General features: G+C 30.7%; 2 long non-coding RNA genes across 7 annotated transcripts; one reads left to right on the top strand and one right to left on the bottom strand.

Annotated features, from left to right (window-relative positions):
- Window positions 1-545: 545 nt before the first annotated feature.
- LOC145100588 (uncharacterized) lies at window positions 546-9209 on the top strand. The gene is made up of 3 exons (XR_013705147.1): window positions 546-680; window positions 774-861; window positions 8720-9209. It is a non-coding gene; the product is annotated as an uncharacterized LOC145100588 (long non-coding RNA).
- An 8717-nt stretch (window positions 9210-17926) lies between these two features.
- Window positions 17927-19383, bottom strand: LOC145096933 (uncharacterized). Of its 6 annotated transcripts, none has more exons than XR_013704168.1 (4): window positions 18632-19383; window positions 18478-18528; window positions 18257-18373; window positions 17927-18179 (listed from the first exon to the last, which is right to left on the bottom strand). It is a non-coding gene; the product is annotated as an uncharacterized LOC145096933 (long non-coding RNA). The 6 variants fall into 6 exon arrangements; XR_013704167.1 differs by having other exon boundaries at window positions 18257-18528; window positions 18632-19118; window positions 19210-19383; XR_013704170.1 differs by having other exon boundaries at window positions 18257-18528; window positions 18632-18842; window positions 19210-19383.
- Between the last annotated feature and the right edge of the window lie 3548 nt (window positions 19384-22931).

Raw genomic sequence — 22931 nt, 5'->3', positions numbered from 1 at the left:
TCCTATACGCTAGACTAGGGGATATTATAATCTACACTTTCAATGAATAAAATTATCTCTTCTATTACTGTATTGTTGTATGTTCAATGTATGTTTATTACTATGATCCATGATGTGTAACAATCGGTTATTTCGGGTCAATAAACATCAAAGAAAGTCAACAAAAGTCAAAGCAAGTAAATAAAAGTCAAACGCGTCAAAATTATTAGTCTAATAATTTAATAGATAAAGATTTAAATTCAATAAATAATGAATTACACCCCACTTTTATGTTTTCGGTTTGTGGAATCAAAAACCCATCTACCAAGAACCCTTGATCTGAGAACACATTAGGCCGAAAACAAAAAATTTTAAGCGGTGGCACACCTACCTATGTGATAAAGTACACCTCCCAATGCAAATGTCAAATCAATTCTTATCCCATATATATATATATATATATATATATATATATATATATATATATATATATATATATATATATATATATATATATATAACCGATATCATCCGTATTTTCCCTTTCATTCACATCCCAAACTCACCCAAATCCTCTCAAAACTCATAAACAAATTTTCAAATCTCCATCCAGTATCTTCAAATATTCATATTCACCAAGAACATGTTCAACCATTTCCCAAGAAACCAAATATATTCAAGATTAATTCATAGGAACCATTGTAAGTAACTCTTACATAATCTAATATTCTATAACATATTTACTATTTTTTCGACTAATTTTACACACATTATTATGTATTAAATACTATTAGGATTTCGGACATTTCGCGTGTTCTAACACGAAGAACATCACTACCACATCGCCACTAACACCGCTATCTAGCCAAGAACACACCCTAGGTGAGTTCCTACCCCTACGTTTTTACGATTTTTCATTGTTTTAGGGGGTAATACAAGTTAAATACGAGAAATCCTGTTTTAATATCTAAATTATTTTAAATTATTTCAATTGTCGTTTTTACCAATATATATATATATATATATATATATATATATATATATATATATATATATATATATATATATATAAATACAGGCTTAGAATTGATGATTTCGCCTTAACTCTTGTTCCCTGTTTGGTTGTGGGCTTAAGGTAGAATCATTTATTCGACTGTCTTTTCAGTGTTAATTATATATGTCGTATATGTATAGTAAATAAGGAAAAAATAAAAAGACATTGCACATTAATAACCATAAGTTTAAAAAACTTTTGAATGTAGTGGAAAACATAAAGGTATGGCTAATTATATTAAATTTGAAATCATGATTACATCTAAATTAAAAAACTATTGAGTTGTAGTGATAATTTTAAACTCTTGAGTTGTGACCAATAATGTAATATAAATATTAACAATTATAAGTTATAAATACAATATTATAAGCATTTTATCATTGAAATAATATTTTTTCTACTAAGTTGTAACTAATACTATAATAATTTTAAGTATACGATAATAAAGATATAAAAAGTTGTGTTTGAATCAAATTGGATTAAGTTTTGATTTAAAATTATTTTAAACTATATGTTTTTTTAACTAATTTATAAATAATTTATTTGAGCATTTTTTATTTTCTATATTATTATTATTTTTATTATTATCATTATTGTTATTATTATTAGTATTGTTATTATTTTATGTCAAATAATAATAATTTTTAATATAATATAATCTATTCTTTAGTTTTACGTTTATTATTTACTTAATTAAAAACTGCGTATTTGAAAAAAATTTCATTGTTATATTTTAGAAAAAAAAAAACTATCGTACTATTGTATTATACTTTTATTTGTGTCCTTAAAAGTATGAAATATTGGAAAATAATTAGTGGTCAAAACGAAATGGTGATTTGAATTTCAAAACTATAGTAATTGTTATGAATAGCGATCAATCTTAAAAAATATGTTAAGAGTGGGTTAGGAGGAGGAATGTTACACTTGAGGTATATTTTTATCACTTATATTTTCTAATGAAAATATTAATATTTTATTTATTTTACTTTTCCTTTCAGATAAAAAAAGAATACGGAAAAAGAAATTTGACAAATGTAATAAGATAATATTTTTTTTATTACTATAAAAGCATTTAAAAATTGGTAGATCCATATAAATTTTGGTAGAATATAAATAATTCATTTTTATAACACACATAATTATTGGTTTGCAATAATAAAGTCAAATCATATTAAAAATCATTCGTTCTAATTCGTCATTATCACCAACAATTTTGAATAATAATTGTAAACTCCTTTCATCAAAATCAATTTTAAAAAACTACATCGATGTAATTTACAACAAAATAAGCGATAGAAACTAACATAGTATATAACTTATAATAGAATAAAATACATGTTGAATAATGTTCTTTTGGATATAAAATATATTTTCTTAACATAAAAAGAGAGACAACATAAATATACATACATGTTAACAAAGTTAATTGTTCTAACTGGAAAATAGTTTGAAGGTTGATTTCCCAAAAGTTCATGAGAATTAATTATCAGTCCCACATAGAAAGATGCATAACACATAAACTTAAAAAACTGATCTCAAATATACCTTTACAAACATACCTAAATTTGAACCTTGGTTAATATCTAAAACTTTACATGCACCCAATTTGAGTTTATATGAATTTATATTTGGAAAAGTTGCAATTGCTTTCAAACCCTACAAACATAATCTAACATTTTGTGTTAACATACATGAAATATGTAATCTACAAATTTCTTATGTAGGCTAAATATTTCATTTAATTCATCAATTAAATAGCATGATTTGAAGAGTTTTGGGAGTTACAAATCATACTATTTCAATTAATCATAAATTAATTTGTATAAGTTGAATAGTCTTGGGAGTTTCAAATGAATGAGGTTCAAGAGAAAATGTTTGCTTTATAAGATATTGTTAACACGTTGTCGTGCACGTATTAAACAAATAGATTTATCACTGCTTGGAATGCACTAAAAAGATAGCACAAGGAAGCAGGGTTGAATCATCAGGGACACAGCCTAAAAGTCAATGCATTTTTGCATCAGACACATCTAGTCAAGAAACAGAATATAAAAGGGGGATTTTGAATTAAACAAAAAAACTAAAAATGCAGTGATATTAAAATTTAATGAAAATCAATAATAAAAACGGTTTCAGTTTTGCTGCGACTTTCCGAATCATGCAATCAACCCAGATCCGGTTATTTGAGATGTGTTCTATCTAAGCTGGTACTGAGAAAAACTAACAAGCTCAAGTAATTTCTCTTTTACCGTATTTATTTAACTAAAACAAGCTCTTCAATTAACCCCAAATTTTTACTGCCTAATCAAATAAGCTCTTAATTAAGATTAGAAAAAGTAGCATTATAATCTATGTAAAACTCCCAGCAATACCCAATAAATCTCACAGGCTCGGAAGCGTAAAGATATGATTTTTACAATTTATAATAAATTCAAATCCCAAAAACGGAACTGATTTATTACTTATTACTTGTTATCAGTTGACAAGAACAATTACGTATTCTATAACTAATTAACTTGAATGATAAAACTCTAGCTAGGTGATCAGACTAACAAGAATCAAAATCAAGCATTCATTAAGAACAAAACTGAAGAATCTAGATAGAAACACAAATAAAAAGCTTGATCTAATGATTAATCACATGAAAAGTACTCATCTTTGCAGAACTCAAAACTAAGGTTTTATCCAGACATGGCTAAAATTTGATAAAAACAAATGAAAAGAGACATCAAACACCTAATCTTACTAATCTACTTGAAGGAGATGATCCACAGTCTTTAGATCTTCAAAAATCATTGAAATCGGAGCATAAATGCCTCCAAAATCGTATTTTCGTCATCGGGTACCTCTGGAATCGCCAACTTAGGTTACTGGAAGGTTATTAGGGTCTATTTATACGTCCAAGAGCAAAAATGATGTGCATACGATCGCATGTATCAAAGCTGCGATCGCAGGTTTTGAAGAAAACGTGTCTCATGCCTTTTTAATGAAGTAGAATACCATTTTGGCACTTTTTGGCCAACCTACAATCGCATGTACACAACCTGCGATCGCAGGTTTTCATTTTTTGCTTCCGGATGAATTTTTGGCACTAAAAAACCTCGAATCCAAGCTGCGACCTAACCTACGATCGCATAAAGGCCCCATGCGATCACATAAAGGCAACTTGCGATCGCATGTTGTGCCTAAGACATCTGGAATTTCGTCTATTTTTCAGATCATTTTGAATTGCGTCAAACGGAGTTACGGTTCACGAGATATGGTCAAAACACTGACAGGGGGTCAAAGCTGCCAGCAACATCCTTTAACTTTAGATTGCAAATTCTATCTTCGTGTGATCAATTCGATTGAATGTTTCTTATCGAAAGCATCTTCCAATCATTCCAAAACATACTCCATAACTTCCAAGCTTCATTTTAAGCTCCAAACGCGCATCCAACTGCTCCTAAAGCACTGTTCCACTCAAACTATCTGAAATTGACATAAAAACATGAGCAGTACGGGAATTCTTACGAATTACATGAGCTGAATATTACTTAAATAAATGAAATGCAAATGTACAAAATATGATACTAAATAATAATGAAAACTACCCTAAAATATGCATAAAATGACATCTAACAGATATACTAGGCGAGTGCTCGCACGTTGTGCAGAAACACCTTTATAGTTGAAGTCTTTACAAATATATGTTTTTTTTTAATATAACAATAATGATGTTGTTAAATTTGATATAATAATTCATATACTAAATTGATATAATGTAATGATTAATTTTGAATTATATGATAATATATACATCTATTACAACTGAATAATGTCAATCGTTTGAATGACTTCTACCCGTGAGTTATACATGAATAAAATTAAATATAATATATGGTTTAATTTTATTTATAGTTGTTGTTATTGTTAATTAATTTTTTAAAATTTATTTGCTTAATGTTTTAATGTGTATCATTATAATTATTTAAAACATTAAACATTGTTTTTTGATTTTAAAGGTAACAATATAATCATTTATGTAGAGTTATTTTTAACAATTGTAATTACATGTTATTTTAAGCTACTTATTTAAAAACGTTTCACGATTATAAAAATATCTTTAGGAAATATTTTAGTTAAATTGATATTACAATTTAGTTTTTGCATTTATCACTAAAATTTATCACTTTTAACCATTTACAAAATATTCTATAGTTTTCTAAGTAGAACTGAAATTTATATTTAAGTTGACATTCTAATGTTATATTTAAAATAACAATTTAAGTATTTTGTCCAAACTGCTCAAAATTTGTAGCTTTAAACTGGTAATGGTTCACATAAAACAATATATTAAATCTAATAAATTAAGTATAATATGTTAAAAGTTAAAGAAAAAATATATTTATAAGTAGAAGTAAAGATATTATTTTAAAATTAAAATTTAATATATATATATATATATATATATATATATATATATATATATATATATATGATTACACTTTATGTTTGATATTTATTTAACCTTATTCACCAGCTTATAATCATTTTTTGAAAAACACTACAATTAATCGCTTTTAACTATTTACAAATATTGTTTGGATTGCTTAAGTTAAACTAAAATTTATATTTAAGTTCTCCCTGTAATATTATATTCAAATTAATAATTTATGTATTTTATACAAATTGTTCCAAAATTTTATCTTTAAAATGATAATGGTTTACATCCAACAATATTTTAAAACTAAAAAATTAAGTATAATATGTTAAAAGTTAAAAAAAATCATTTAATAAGTAGAAGTAAATATATTATTGTAATATTGGAATTTAGTTTATATGTGATTACACTTTAAGTTTGATATTTATTTAACCTTATTAACAAACTTATAATTATTATTAGAAAGCAATTGAAAAGTCAAGGGAGTTTCAAATTAATGTGGTAAAAGGAAAAATACATAGAAGTTTCAAATGAATGTGGTGAAATGAAAAATGTTTCCTTTATAATATAGTATGATACGATATGATATAATATGATGAGGTGTTGAACTTATAGAGTGTGTGATTTTCTTGGAATGAGATTATGTGTGATTAATTACTTTGAAGGTGAAAGGGTGTGGGGATTTCAAATGCATGAGGTGTTGGCAAATTTTTATGAGGGTTTCAAATGCATGAGATTCAAGAAAAAATGCTAGCTTTATAAGTATGTATGATGATAGATATAGACTAGACAAATGTTTGTGCGTTGCGCAAAATACAATAATTTATTTGAAATCTTTACAAATATATGTTCTTTTAAAATATATCAACGACGTTGTTGTTAGCTATTATATAATAAATCTTATAATAAATTGGTATAAATATTTTTTTGTTTTGAGTTAGATGATAATGTAGACATATTTTGAAATTTCGTAATCCCAATTGTTTCAATGGCCTCTAAGTGCGGGTTACACAGGAATATAATTAAATAGAATATAATGTTTAATGATATTTATAATTATTGTTATGATTAATTAAATTTAAAAAGTTTATTTACTTATGATTTTAATTTCTATCATTCTAATTATTTTCAACATCAACACTTGTTTTTGTTTTTAAAGGTAACAATATGATTTTTGTATATAGTGTTTCTGTTTTTACTATTGTTGTCGTAAATTATTTAAATATATATATATATATATATATATATATATATATATATTTGGAAACTCTAAATTATTTTAATTTGGTTTTAAAAATTTAAATTTTTTAAAAATGTATTTGATGAATATTGTTAGTGTCTTTATAGTCTCTCGATTTGTTTTCAAGTTTAACTAAAATTTTGATTTAAATTAACCATTTAACTTTATATTGAAATTAGTAATTTAACTATTTTGCATAAAAGCAGAAATTATACAAAACTTGTGACTATAAAATAATAAGTGCTCATATAGGACAACATATTTAAATTAATAAGTTAACTATAATATGTTAAAAAATCAAATCGATGATATTATAAAGAGAAGTACAATATGATATTTTAATATTGTAGTTTAGTTAATTTATGATTAAAATTTAGTTTCTGAATTAATATAACATTATTAACCAATTTATAATGGTTATTAAAAAGAAATTGAGAAGTCATAGAGGTTTCAAATGTATGTGGCGTAAGTAAAAATGCCTCTTATCTATGTATGTATGTGTATATATATATATATATATATATATATATATATATATATATATATATATATATAGTTCTTGAATTTTATATATAACATATAACAAACAATATGAATGTACTATAAGTTTTACTAACATAAAAACACTAAAGCATATATTATAAAATTTACATATAAGAAACATATCAAACATTCATTAAATCACAAAAAAAAAATAATACATATAAATCAAAATAAGCTAAACACACACACACACACACACACACACACACACACATATATATATATATATATATATATATATATATATATATATATATATAGTTCTTGAATTTTATATATAACATATAACAAACAATATGAATGTACTATAAGTTTTACTAACATAAAAACACTAAAGCATATATTATAAAATTTACATATAAGAAACATATCAAACATTCATTAAATCACAAAAAAAAAAATAATACATATAAATCAAAATAAGCTAAACACCTATTTGGTACATTGAGAAAAATATTAAAATTCTCATTTTTCTGCAATAAAACATATTTCTACAACTATTCATATTTCTTGAACTTTTTATATCTGGATTACTAACCATTTAGAACCACTTTAAAAGTATGAATATTTTTTTTGGAGAATCTTATTTATATACTACTAATATAGCTATAAATGTATAAATAAGGGGAAAACATAAAGTTATTAATAAAGGATAATGATTATTAAATATAAATTAAAAAGTCTTAAGTGGTTCTTATTAGTTGGTTGAAATTTGAAAGGTTGCAGATGATTCGAATGAATATGATGTATGTATTTGACATATCTTAAAGCATGTTCACTTTGATAACCTCTTTTATAAGATTTATAAATATTATTAGTACTATTTGAATTTCTTTTTTTTCCATATGGGTTTCCATCCTTTTTATTTTGTGTTTTTCTTATTCTAGTTGCTTGTATTGATCATCCTATTTATAATAAGTGGTATGAGATCGAGTTTTTCTTAAACCTACTATACCTAAATCAATTTTATTCTTTAACCAATAAAGGTTATCTTAATTAATTTCTCTCTTCATATGCCCAAATTCATTTTTCCCTAAACCATTTTAAGGTCCAAAATAGATTTCCCTTTAAATGTGTAAAACTCTAAATCAATTTACCTCTTAAACCTATATTTTTTATAATTCATTTATCATATATTTTCAATGAAGTATGATATTCATTGCTAAATTGTGATACTAGGTTTTATTTATGTAAAAATAAATATGATAATAGCAATGCACTATATGATTTTGGAAGTAAATGATAGGCTGACTAGAATGCCAAAATCATGAAGAAATATGACAAGGCATTATCATAAATTTACCTTATTCAAAACAATAGTCTTCAATAAGTTCTTTAAGAAAAAATATTTTCTTTCCTTTTGTCAAAACTGGTATAAATTTCCATGAAAAGGATCTTACTGGTAACATTCATTTCAAGCAAAATTATTTACACACAAGCTTCTCTTTCCTGAACCAATCTCAAATGCATATGTATTAAGTACCTCTCACAGTCCTAGATCGACTGAGGCGAGTGATTCGGCAGAAAACAGATTCATCAACATCACCAACCATCCAGTCTCAATTCATGACATCAGCCATGAAATCCCCACCAGAATTCAACGTGATCATCCGATCGACAATGTCATCGGACTACTGGCAGAAGGAAATTGTTAGGACATAAGAAAAGAAAGCTATAAACCAAGGGGGTGTATTAGGTCATAAATTGTGTTTTATAGTTTGCTTTTCAGAAGATATTAGAGTTCTCGGTCTAGGACCGAAAACACCATGTTTTGGTGTTGTTTGGACCAAAATCACATGTGATTTTGGTTAAGCTTAATATTGTTTTGTTTGGGTTTCGAGCTTGGGCTTTGTTATTAGTTCTAGGGATAAATAGTGTTATTTAGGCCTTGTAATGAGAGTAGGACATTTTTGGAGGCTGTCATAAGCTTATAACATGATTTAAAGAGAAAGAAGAGAGAACCAAGTGTAATCAGGAATCTTATGTACCAGACTATTCAATAATAATATGCATTGAAGATTAATCGTTTTGTTCTTATTCTATATTTCGTCTTGTCTAATTCAATTAATTGGGATTCCACACCATCAAGTGAATGCGATTGATACATCGTAGCATTTTTGGGTTTTACGATTGGTATCAGAGCTTGGATCGGTATTAATCGAATTTGCAAGATTTTAAGAGTTTCTTGGAGTTTATTGGATTTTCAGGTGTTTTTGAATTGTTTTTGATGAATTTTTGGCTTTTTGTTCTTCATGTTCTTCATATTTTTGGATTTTTGATCGAATTTTGTCTTAAAATTAGAAAATTTTGTGTTTTTGGCAAGTTTTGAGTGATTTTTGGTCAAAATCTGTGAAATCTCGGAAGCCAGCCTCGTATTTGGTCATACCCTCGGAAATCTCGGCGGAGACTTCACTCTCGGATTAGGTCAGCAGCAGTTTTCGGCGGCAGCGAGGGTTCTCGGTGCGAGGGTTTTCGGTGCAAAGGTTCTCCGCTTCGGAAGTTCTCAGTTCGCACGTTTTCGGTCTGACTTCTCGGTTCGCACATTTTTGGCTTCACAGGTTCTCGGTCAGACATCTTAATGTTGCAATTTCGGCCAATAGTAATCGGTTTGAGATTTCGACCTCGCAATTTCGGTTGAAATTTTGGATTTTCAAGATTTTGGCTTTTTTTTCAACCCAAAAGCCACATTTTCGATCTAATAACCTCGTTTTCGGTCCTAAAGCTTTGTGTTTGGTCAAAAAGGCACGTATGTGGTCAAAGATTCTCGTTTTTGGACAAATACTCTTGTTTTTTGGTCTTGAAATTTCGTTTTTGGTTTAGAAACTTTTGTTTTCGATCAACATTATATTTTTTTTTTAGAAAAAAGGTTTGATTTTTGACTTTTGACTTACAAGTTTGACTTTCGAGGTTTCAAGTCAAAGCGCATTTTTTTGGTTTCACAATCACTTCTATTTTTGATAAAAAAAATTGAATAATGAGTTCTTCAATCACCAAGGTTAATGAAGTTTCATGCTCTCAGTCTTGTGAAGCTAAAATTAAAATTTATCGTGATCAACATGAATTATTAATTAGGGAAATTGAGGACCTTAAATATCAAGGATATACTCTTAGGAAGGCCCCAAACCCATAAAGAAGAATTAGAGGCCAAAACCAAGTACTTTTGAAAACTTCAAGAAGAATATAACAATAAATGTGATCGCTACGATTATGCTAAAAAGGAAATTGCCAAATTAACTACCGAACTTGATGCATTAAAAGCTACATATAAAGATGCTGAATTTAACCTTAACAAATTTGATGTGTCAAGTGAGGTAGTTGTGTCCATGATAGAAAAACAGATAAAATTTAAAGATAATCAGAATAAGGGTCAAGGGTATCACAGTGTTCTACCTCCCTTCAATAATAACTATACCCCGCCCCTTGAAACCAATGAGATAGAGACACCTACACGATATGGCCAGCCCCTGGTAACAAATTCAGTTAAGACCGAACAATTTGGCCCCACTAGAAGTTTTGAGGTGAACGATTCTGATACTTCTACCTCAACTGCAAAGTAGGTCACAGTGCATGATGGGCATGAGTAGAACACAAATGATTCTAGTTCTGTTGATAATGATTAAAAATTTTGTGATGTTGATACTCCCACTATTGAAAAATCCCAGCCACAAAAATCTATCAAGTAGTCTAACAAATGTTCTTGTGTTTGTGATTGTGGAAGTTCTTCGAAACAAAATTATGTTGGACAAGGACCAAGTCACAATCTGATTTATATGAAAAGACAGACTTGCTTTAACTGTGGGACACCCGGTCACATTTCCAGAAATTGCCCACATCGTTTATATGTTCCTTACTACAAACAAGGTTGGCAGAACATGCCAAGAGGGAGATCTTACAAAAAAAACCTTCGACGTCACGTTCAAACAGTAGTGACTGGAATGCTAAGAAGGGGAAGAATCAAAATCCTAAGGACAATAAGGAATGTCTGACAAGAAGTCAAATTCAAGAGATGATTATGTTAGACAAAGATCAGTTAGGTCGAAGTCATCTCAGAGTTCGGTTTCAAGTTCTAAAACGAGTGCTGAGGCATCCATCCGATCAAACAAGAAATGGATTAAACCCAACAACAGATGGGTACCAAAGGTTCACACTCCCAAATCATCTAATGATTCTAACATTTCTTCATCTTCTGTGTCTGATAAATAGGATATCTAATGGGAGAGAGTACCATGTGTAGATGATAATTGTCAGCCCTGATTCAAAATGGATTGGGTTCCAAAAGCCAACTAATTCTGCACTCTGTGTTGGAGCAGCAATGGTGGAATATCATCACACTTCTGTTTGTTGATAGTGGTTGTTCCAGGCACATGATAGGAAACATCTCTCATTTGTACGACATTCAGAATCTTAATTGAGAGTATGTGTCCTTTGCGGGAAAGGAAGAAAGAAGATGATAACAAATGGGGATTGTACTTAACGATGTGAAGAATTTTTTAATCTGTTCCGGAATTGAAACTCAGCTAAGGCTGAACATGATGCTGCATATGCGTGTTGTTCTCAGATCATCTGGATGCAACTTAAATTGCTGAATTACGGTTTGAGTTTTCTTCTCGCTACTTCTGATTTTTCTTAAAATGATTCGTTTTGAAGACAAATTTTGTTTAAATTTGTGTATTTATTTTATTTATTTTCTTCCCCATGAACAAATCAAGGGGGAGAAATAAAAAATACAAAAAAAATAAAAAAATCAAAAATACAAAAATATGTCTTCTTTTGTAAGTATTTTTGGGAAGTGATAGGAAGTCTAGTGTTAAAGGGCAACATGAGAGGCATGTAATGCACTGAAACTGAATTGTTTAGACTCTGTTTTCAATGTGTTGGTAGGCACGAAGGATTCAAAAGGACTAGACATAGCTGACAATGAAAGGACTTAACTGTGTTAACTCATCTGGACTTAGATAGTTACATTTGGACTGCTCATACGACGCTTGGATAGATTGAGCAGTTAGATAAACAAGGGAGCATACAAGATACATTTAAGTTGCTTATCATCTAGAAATGTGGCTCAACATTTCTTTGATGTACGAACTTATATCATTTGTTTAAATTTGTGTATTTTATTTTATTTATTTTCTTCCCCATGCACAAATCAAGGGGGAGAAATAAAAAATACAAAAAAAATTAAAAAAATCAAAAATACAAAAACATGTCTTCTTTTGTAAGTTTTTTTGGGAAGTGATAGGAAGTCTAGTGTTAAAGGGCAACATGAGAGGCATGTAATGCACTGAAGCTGAATTGTTTAGACTCTATTTTCAATGTGTTGGTAGGCACGAAGGATTCAAAAGGACTAGACATAGCTGACAATGAAAGGACTTAACTGTGTTAACTCATCTGGACTTAGATACTTACATTTGGACTGCTCATACGAAGCTTGGATAGATTGAGCAGTGAGATAAACAAGGGAGCCTACAAGATACATTTAAGTTGCTTATCATCTAGAAATGTGGCTCAACATTTCTTCGATGTACGAACTTATGTCATTAATTCTGGTGTTGATAGGGTGATTAGGGGTTCTGATAAAGTATGTCGGTTTGAAATTGTTTTTCTTTCTTATCCTCTTTGTCAGTCATATGTTGCCCTCCTTTGCGTGATCTAAAGATCCGACCTGGGACGCAACATATGCACTCTTATTTTTATGCATTTCTATGTATGCTTCTCTCCATCTATCTATGTTAGTCATATGTTGTCCTCTCTACGTGATCGGAAGATCCGACCTGGGACACAACATATGCAACTTTCTATCTCTCTATCCCTCTATCTACGTTAGTCATATGTTGTTCCCTCTGCGTGATTGGAAGACATCCGACATGGGATACAACATATGCATCTCTATATCCGTCTTCTTTCTCATATAATTGAACACTCAACTAAAGTAAAGAGCTCTTTGGAATTTCTTGATTTCTAGGGTATGTCGTGAACTGGGGAACACGTTCTAGTGCACTTAAAATTGAATTAACTAAAGGTTGTATGTAGATCTCGTTGCTGAATTTAAGTGGAAAACAATATCTTTGGTCCTCGTCAGCAAAATGGTCTATTTAGGAATATTATTCAGGAATATAATCACAATGTCTTGTCATTTATAATCTATCCAACTTGTCACTATCATTTGTGTTTAAGTGGACCATAATTTTGGTGATTGACCAGAGCTAAACATGCAGGTGTGTGCTGATAAACGATATTGAATTGCTTTACAACTTTGATCCAAAAAGTTTTAGATTTAGTTATTATTTTTGTTTTTGTTAAATTTGTTCATATTTTTCCTCTATATACAAATTTAGGGGGAGAATTAAAAAAATCAAAATAAAATCATAAATTTAAAAATCCAAAAATATGTTTATTTCTGTTTTTATTTCTTTGTCAGAAAAATCAAAAATCCAAATATATATATATATATATATATATATATATATATATATATATATATATACATATATATATATATATATATATATATATATTACTTTTGAGTGTATTTTTAATTTTATTTTTATTTGTTAGTTATTTCTATTGTGTGCTAACTTTATTTTTACTTTTATTTTTTATCTCAAAGTTTCGTTTGTCTTAAAAAACGAATTCAAAAAGAAGAAGAGACTCATGTATCAGAATTTTCTAAGTTGGGAGAAGAAACTTGGAAATGAGTTGATGATTATTACACTTCACTCTAGTTTGACAAGGATTTGAAGAATTGAAACTATACAAATTGTCAGTTGGCAGTATCTTTCTAAGAACTGTCGTATTTAACGAATTAAAAGTATGAAGTTGTGCAGATGTCATGGCACAAAGGCGATGCACCTCGCAAGGCACGATTATCGCTGAACGTTTCGCCAAGGGCCAAGTTAACTTGTTTAACTTGAAAAACTGCATTAAGGTCTATGAACTAGGATATGCAGGGGCTAATATCAAAATGACCATGAGTAGTTCTCCGCTACTCAACAAATTGCAGTGCGTTCCTCCATGTTCACACAAATACTGTGAGTAGTCTCCATCTGAGCCAAGGTTGGGTCCTTGAACAACTGTAGTGAGAAGGGTGTTTATGATTATGTGATCCACATGGACTTTTTCGTCATGATTACTTTTCAAGGCGCAACGGTGATCGTTGAAGAACATTCATTCGAAGGAACTGGAAGTGAAGATTATTTGATTATCTTTCAACATTCAATATTTCAACCTCAGAAGCAAAGTGAAGCTGCTTTTGAAGTTATGTGACAGATTGCATTGAAGTCTCCTCAATCAATTTGATGTTATCTATGAACTTGCTGAAGTGATCCAGAAGAATTGGTCTCTTTGTTATTTTCTCTGAAGTATTTCAAAGCTGCAAATGTTGATTTTCAAGAATCTTTACAAGAAGCCTCTACACCCAATGTGCGTTCAAAGTAAAATCTTTGAAGGAAGTCCAACTGTTCAAGATAAAGTCATTCATGTAGAAATTCATATGTTCATCTTCAAGTTGTGAAGAAATCGAAGATAAAAGTTGAAGCCAAACACAAAGCGAAAATTAAAAGGAAAATAAAGCTACTAACCCATAAGGAGATATTATTATGATCCATATTCATACTAAACAAGTCATCCCTAAATTAATTCAATCAAAATACCTCTAATTGGGGTCTCTCAAATGCAAGGAATCACCAATGCACCACAAAAATTGCCTACATCCATGGTTGCGGTGACAAAAAAGTGCGACAATGCGCACATATGATTACAAGTGGTGGCAACACTGTGATACACCATGTGATGACAATAGATTGTGGTTGTATTGTGGTGTAAAGAAAGAGGAGAAAAGAGAGATGAGTGAGGGGATCAAACGATGATGTGATTTCCTTTCAATTTTGAAGTTGATTTTTGGACTGCGTCTGCAGTGGTTTGATGATGGGTGGTAAAGAGGTTCGTCGGACTTGAATGTGGAGACTGGAGTCAGACGATGGGACGATGGCATAAAATTTAAGACTTTTATTCTTTTAATTGTTTATTACATAAATGGTCCCTATACTTTGTAAAATAAAAAAATATAAAAATATAAATAAACAATAGGGGTATGTTGGTCTTTTACTCAAACTTAACGACCGATTCTTAACTGCGTCAGCTAAGAGGGACCAATGGTGTAATTTTTGCTAACCATAGGGATCCAACCTATAATATTTTCAAAGGTTGTTTCTGAAATTATAGGTACCATTTCTGTAATTTACTCTTTTTATAATTAAAAGTTTGTCCGTCCTCATATTTTTTTTATTAACTAAGTTACGTTAGTGCTGAAATTATGTCATGTTTTTCATTGGTTTAAGATCTGTACCATATCTATTCTATATTTGACATTTTGGCTGCATGCTGTGCTTTTTCTTTTTAATTTTTTTGCAAATCTACGAGTTGTTCCAAATTTGTTGGTGAAATCTATATAATTTTGCAATTTGTTTTATCTATTTATGCATTGATTATATATATGTTTGATGTGGTTAAAGCTTTTGTTGTATATATTTTGAATGTGGTTGTTTGTTGCAAAAGTGCCATTTTCATTTGTTTCTGATCTATTCAATATCTGTGGGTGTAGTTTTAGATTGATTTTTGTTTCGTTTGTTGCAGATCATTGATTTGTTATAGATATGTAATCAAATTTGAAGATTTTTAAGTTGGATATGGTAAAAATTTTCAAATATGGTTATAATTATTTCAATTTGGTTGTGATGTAAAAAATTATACTTTTCAAAATAACAAAAATTATTATTTTTCTATTCTAAACAGTTTTGTAAAAAAATTGGAAGCACAAATTTACATTTATATTACCATAGATGTTAAAATTTAATGATTTAACATACATCTTGTTATTGATATGTATATCTTTTAATTAAATTAAATTAACTAACACTTCGTCAAAATACAATAACATTTTTTTACAATGATTTTTATTTATTGACAAATAATAATCCAAATCCAATAAACCGTTAAACTTCTAAAAGCAAGCATAAAGTCGGTTTGCATTTTTGATGTGCATGGGTAAAATATATTCAAGAAACGAATAAGTGGAGGGAATTAATAATTATTTTTGTTGGTATCATTCATACTTATGCCACTAGTATTTTTTTTTTAAATCTCATTTATTTAAAACCCTTTTTTTTAACTTTCTCAAACCACATTCATTTGAAACCCTTATTTTTAACTAATGCAACTCAAAAGTTTTCTTAATTAAGATTTAACACTCAAAATTTTTCTAACTTATATTATGTTTAATTAGCATTTAGTGAAAAGTTTACTATAAAAAAACCAATCTTTTGGGAACACATGCATACAAATCATATAGAAATTTCAGAAAGAAAACAAACTTAAAGGTTTTTGTGTTGTTTGTTTATGTAATTAGAAAATTAGGTGTACATAGAATGACTACTTCAATTTCACATAGGAATCAATACCACTAGAGAGGTATGTTGTCCTTAACCGGTGGTAGGAGATCCACATACCCTTTTTAATTATTTATATTAATGTTTAGTAATATCTGTTTTATATTGCTATTCATCTTAATTTTTTAGGTACAAATTAAGGATGAGGATTCTCGGCGCACCAACATAAACTCAAACGTACGCCTTGCAAAATATGTAATTAAAATTAAATATCATATTTACTAATCGATTTATTTTAAAATTCTTGATGATATTTATATAAAATGATATATTTTGTATGATTTCATTCTTAATTTCAATATTTAATATTTGAAAGTTCGTATATGAAACCTTAGATGTTTGGGTGTAATACAAATAATGTAATACACAGTTTATTAGGTACATATTATTTATTAATAGCTCATTCAAAACAACTTATTTCTAATTTTATCAAAAAAATATTATCAGACATAAGAAAAGTAGATTATATTAATGTTATACAAAAACTTATAATATATATTGGATATTATAAAAGTAAAAGTAAAGTTTAGAATGTATGGACTACATTAAATAGTATCAAAATATAAGTTGATGGATTTTTATGTTATTTGATAAATCGGTTAATACCTAAAACATGACTAAAAACGTAAATTTCAACATATTTCTATTTTTTCCCATAATTATTTTAACCACTTAAATGTATTCTTGCGCAACGCACGAGGTTACGCCTAGTAATATATATAAATTGAAGCAAAGTTATATTTAGACTATAGAACTATATCAAGTTATACCAAATGTAATTATTAAAGAAAATTAAATTAGTAACTACTACAAAAATGCTTAAATGACCCGGTTATATGAGTTAAAAGACCCGGTTTTCAACCGGGTCTTAAGGGCAGCAAGCCTTATGTGGAAAACATAATAGGACGCGGTTTTACAACCGGGTCATATTTGAGTAATACAACCCGGTTTCCAAGAACAAAACCAGTTTTTTCCATACATTTGAGTATCACTTTTTTACCAATATATACCCCAGTTATCATGCATAGAACCGGGTTTTATTATGCAGGTTAGATTTTAATTTTGTTTGATCATATGAACCAGCTTTAGCTATCCAACCGGGTCTTGTTATTTCATTTTAATATTTTTTACAAACCTGAAGCGTTAATTTTTTTTACTATGTGTTTACAAAATGATAGCCTCCTTACCAACATGCTTATGGTTATAGTTTTCACATTTCTATATTTGCGTTTCATACACCCAAATAAAGAATTCCTTTTATTGATTTTCAATGCATTTCTACATATTTAAGTCTAAAATCTCTAGTATCCAACATTTAACAAGACATTAACATAGGATTTGGAGTCCAACTTCTTTGCCACGCCCCACTTCCCACAAGGATCAATATGTTGACATTGCTCACTTAAAAACCCCGGTATATACAACCTAATCAAACTTGATGTGCATACAAAACCGCATCTGCTTCTTGTTGAAGAATGTACATAAGATTATCAACACCTACATGAGAAATCAAAGCATATTTAAGGAAACCGCAAATGCAAAAAAGGCTTTAAAACATAAACAAAAATACATACATTGCAACCCTTAGTCTTCAAACATGGTCATCTTGAGTCGCAGATACTTTACTCCCTAAGTCTTTATTAGATTCAATATACCAATTGGATTCTTTTCTTGAAGAATGAGGGGGCAACCTTGTCAAAGGATTGTTAGTAACAAAAACAGATAAAACCTCTTTATTAAGTATAATGTATAACATCAACAACTGAAAATTGTAAAGCTTATTAAAAAAGCATACCAAAAAATGGTGTGGGATATTGCTACACTAGTCGACCTCTTTTACCATATGCTGCAAACATTTAATGGCATGCATTTGTTAAGATGGAAATTACAAGCATGAAATCATAAACAAATATCCAATCATGTCTAAAACAAAGCAATTAACCAATCACCTTACAATACCTATACTTCTTTCCTCAAGGACCATAAATTAAGTATTTCGCAACCATGTTTCCATAAGACTTGGGACTCCTGTAGTCCTATGCATTGTAAAAAACAAAAGAAAAATTGTGAAAAACAAAAAATTAATGAGGTCAGACGGATTTTCCATATACCTTCCTGTTGTTGAGATTTACAATTCGTTCCTACCACAAAAAGTAACACCTGATCACTCACATAGAACACTTTTCATGGTTTTGGTGTACAAGAAATAGAAACTGCAACAACGTCCATATATTTAAAAGTAACTCTTATGTATGAGTGTGACTCTTCAATTCTCTGTTTCTATGAGTTCAAATCATATTGAAATGGGTTTTGTGAGTTTGAAAAATTGAAATCGCATTTGATTAAATGAAGAAGTGTGATTGATTGCCTGATTGGCTTCGATAGCCATATTAAACATGCTAAGTCTTCAGCGTGAAATTGATTAGTGAAGGAACCCTAAAGTAAAATCTTCGAGACTATGAGTTGTATCGATAAAGATTAAGGTCTAAAGAGAATTGCAAATTTAAAATTAAATGGACAAACTTACGCCGGATAGACGACTACTGATAGAGTGCATTAGGGGTGAGAAAACCGGCGGCGTTAATTTTGCTATTGTTGTGTGTCGTCATCTTCAGGAGGAGAGGAGATGGAGATTAGGGCTTTCTCGTCGTGTTTGGTCTCGTGGGAGAGAAATTATAAGGTGCAAAATGGCGGTATGGAAATGGTGCTATTTTTCAATAAATTTCATGAAACTTAAGCGGACTATTTTTCAGTATGCAAAATGATATGAAAATTTAGGTGGATTGTAAATTGAAAAAAATATATAACTTTAATCATAAAAATAATTGATTTATATATATATATATATATATATATATATATATATATATATATATATATATATATATATATATATATTCTACCAATATCAAATTAGACTCTCTTTCTCCTTTCTCTCGATCGCAATTGAAGTTGGACCACCGCTGGAGTCACTTGAACAACGTTGGAATCACCGGAACGATGTCAGAAACCATGTCCTACATCTCTTATCATCGTCGAAGAGAAATTATCTCGTCGATTTCTGATATGGTTTTTGATCTCGTTTCACCGGCCTCCATATGCTACCAGTTCTCGCTTCATCGACTGTCACTACTACCATGTCCGACAACTACTTACGAGAAAGATACTATCGACGCCAACCTTAACTCTCAACATGGTTCTCAATCTTGTTTCACTGGAGACCGCCATCGTGGCATTACAAGCTTTTCGGTGTACTTTATCTGGCCATCGAATTTCATTGCAACAACTATTATATCTCGTTTCACCTTATCTGCAACGGTGGTCCGACAATTGCACGTTCGACGAGTGTGGTGGCTCAACGGCGTAATCGACACCATTCCTTCCATCCAGAAGAAAGCAAAACGTGTCCTCAGATGGATTGACGTATCTGAAAGCTAGGCATTACAGATCATTGCTTTCGATCTTATAACGAGTTCTAAATTCGACCATTGGTTCAACCTTTGGTCTACATCTAGTAGTGATGTGTCTCGGTCTTCGAGTTTAACCTGATTAAGCTCTTTAGTTTTCTTTGGAAATTGATTGGTTTTTAACGAGCTATGTAAGATCAAGTTATTCAAGTCCAATAAACCGATTTAAATGATTTTTTATCGGTTCTATCAAACCTGTTCCACCTGGTTTCTCAAGAAACCAACTCCCTGCTACGAGAAACTCGTGTATTTCCGGAACACATACATCTGATAGTCACTTTATCTACACCCCTGACTTGACCAAATATTGAATCGAAGTCACGCACCGCAAATCCCTATGAACCATTCTCCCGGCACCACAAACTCGATAAGATCGATGATCCTCCAAGCAGAATACCTAGTTCTCCCTTACTTATGGTTCGATCTACCACCCACTGGCGTTGCAACCAAACCACATTTCAGACCGGCTCAACCTGGTATAAACCATCCTTGAATCTTGGAATGTATAACACACATGTGACAACCCAAGTTGTTCCGTTACATTTCCCCGTTACCGTTAACGGAATATTTCAGTTTATAAAAGTTCCGTTAATTAGAGGTCGTCAATTAAATAAACATTTCAGTTGTTTATGTTTAATATGCCGTTAAGTCGTGATAAAAGGAAATAAAAAACACATAACACACATTTCCATTTATTTGGAAAATGTTAGTTTTTATTACTACGACCACTAAATCGGGTGCGACCAAAAGCCCCGTATAACGACAGTATTGGGTAGAATTTCACTAAGCTCCAACTCCCATCCATATATATAGGGGAGTAAACTCCATTTGGAGCTTTTCCACCCTCTCTCTCTATACTCTCTCTCTCTAGACTCGTTTTCGCCCCGAATCCGCAACCAAACGCTTCCAAATTGTAAGTCCGCTTACCCTAGCTTATTCTAAACATTATGATTCGTGTTTATAGCCCAAAAATCAGACTTAGAAGCTGTTGAAAAGGAGTTTACGGCCTAAGCTCCTCCTTAGGCCGTAAACACCCTAAATGAGGCCAAAATGACCCCAAAATGTCCCTAAAGGCTTGGAAATAAATTAAGGTATTAGCCTAGGAGTGTTTAAACATTAAATCACATGATTTTAGGGGGGTAAAAGAGAGTTTACGGCCCAGGCATATGTCAAGGCCGTAAACACCTCTTAAACATGTCAAAAAGCCCCAAAAATACTCCCAAACCACCCTTAGGCTTCATACATAAATTAGGGACTTGGTATTTTGGGTTTAGATCATTTAAACACAAGAAATGGAGGGATGAAAAGGAGTTTACGGCCCAAACATGTGTCAAGGCTGTAAACTCCCCAAAACATGCCTAAATGATAGTTTTAATCCCCCCAAATGGCCTCACACTTCATTATAAATTACCAGCAAGGTATAAGGGGCTTGAAACTTCACAAAACTCAAAGAATGAGAGTTTACGGCCGTAAACTCCCTTAGGAGTTGTCCCTAGGCTGTAAACTCCCTTAAAATGCCCTTAGAAGCCTTAAACCCACTCATGCCTTTTTGGAATTATACTTAGAAAAATCCCACTAACAAGATTAAGCTTTGAAACACACTAGAACCCCTCACCATGAGTTTACGGCCGTAAACTCATGGTGAGTAGTCCCTGGGGCGTAAACTATGTAATAAGGGTTTACTCTCAGAGAGTAAACTCCATTCCTAAGCCATACACACCTTTAGACGCTACCCGGGACACCCCAAACACTTAACCAAGTGTTTTCCGCTCCTTTGAGCGCGTATGCTTATTTAATTAGTATTAAAGGTTTTTCATCAAAAGTTTCCCTTTCACGACGTATACTTTTACTTGTTAGTTACTGATGCTTCGCTTATACTTATTTTATACTCCTACTTAGTAACGCCTTCACTTCTTGAAGCTCTTATACCTGTTATTGTCTCTATTTCACTTATACTTGTAGTCGCTTATACCTGATAGACGCTCTTACTTCACTTAATGTCATCTCTACTTCGTGATACGCTTATACTTGTTCGACACTCCTACTTCACTTGCGACCGCTCCTACTTCACTTGTTAGATACTCCTACTTCACAAGAATCGCTTCTACTTGATACACACTCAGTCGTAGTTAGATGTATGTCTGTGCTTATATAGGTACATATAAGTAATGATTGAAAGACTTAGGAAGTCTCGTCCGCCCTATTTCCTTTTCTTCGTTGAGATGTGGTCTGGTGGGATCGGATGGCCGTCCGAAGGTCGTTTGATTCGTTAGTTATATATTATGTATATGAGTATGGACATATAGGAATTCTCTAGTCAGTTCAGTTAAGAGTCTCTACCTCTAGTCTACACTTACATTAGAAACCCACTATTGGGAAGTCTCTACTTCTAGTTCAGCACTTACACACTACCCACTATTTGGAAGTCTCTACCCACTATTTGGGATGCATCTTCAGGACACCGCCTTCTCCGTCGTCTAGTTGGTAACCAGAATCTCCTGTAGGGAGAGCGGACATTGTGTTTATAGATTTATACGGGATTGACAACCCCGCACCCAGACTGCTAGATACAGTCCCGGCCTACCAAGCCAACGGGTGACAAATGTCATATTTTAGACGCTCGTAGGGCGTCTGGTACTCTAGTCAGTATGGTTACGAGTATCCCGGGTTACCTTATAATTCTTTGGCCTTAAGGTAACGGTATTTCACCGACAATTTACACTGTATGCTGGAAAGTCATTTTCAGAGTCACACTGTTTTAGACCTTACCAGCTGTACCTTT

This window comes from Lactuca serriola, chromosome 4, assembly GCF_051521515.1.
Source record: "Lactuca serriola cultivar US96UC23 chromosome 4, Lser_US96UC23_V15, whole genome shotgun sequence".
NCBI classification, from domain to species: Eukaryota; Viridiplantae; Streptophyta; class Magnoliopsida; order Asterales; family Asteraceae; genus Lactuca; species Lactuca serriola.
Note: the sequence above shows the minus strand (reverse complement) of the source record. Positions and strands in the feature narration are given on the sequence as shown.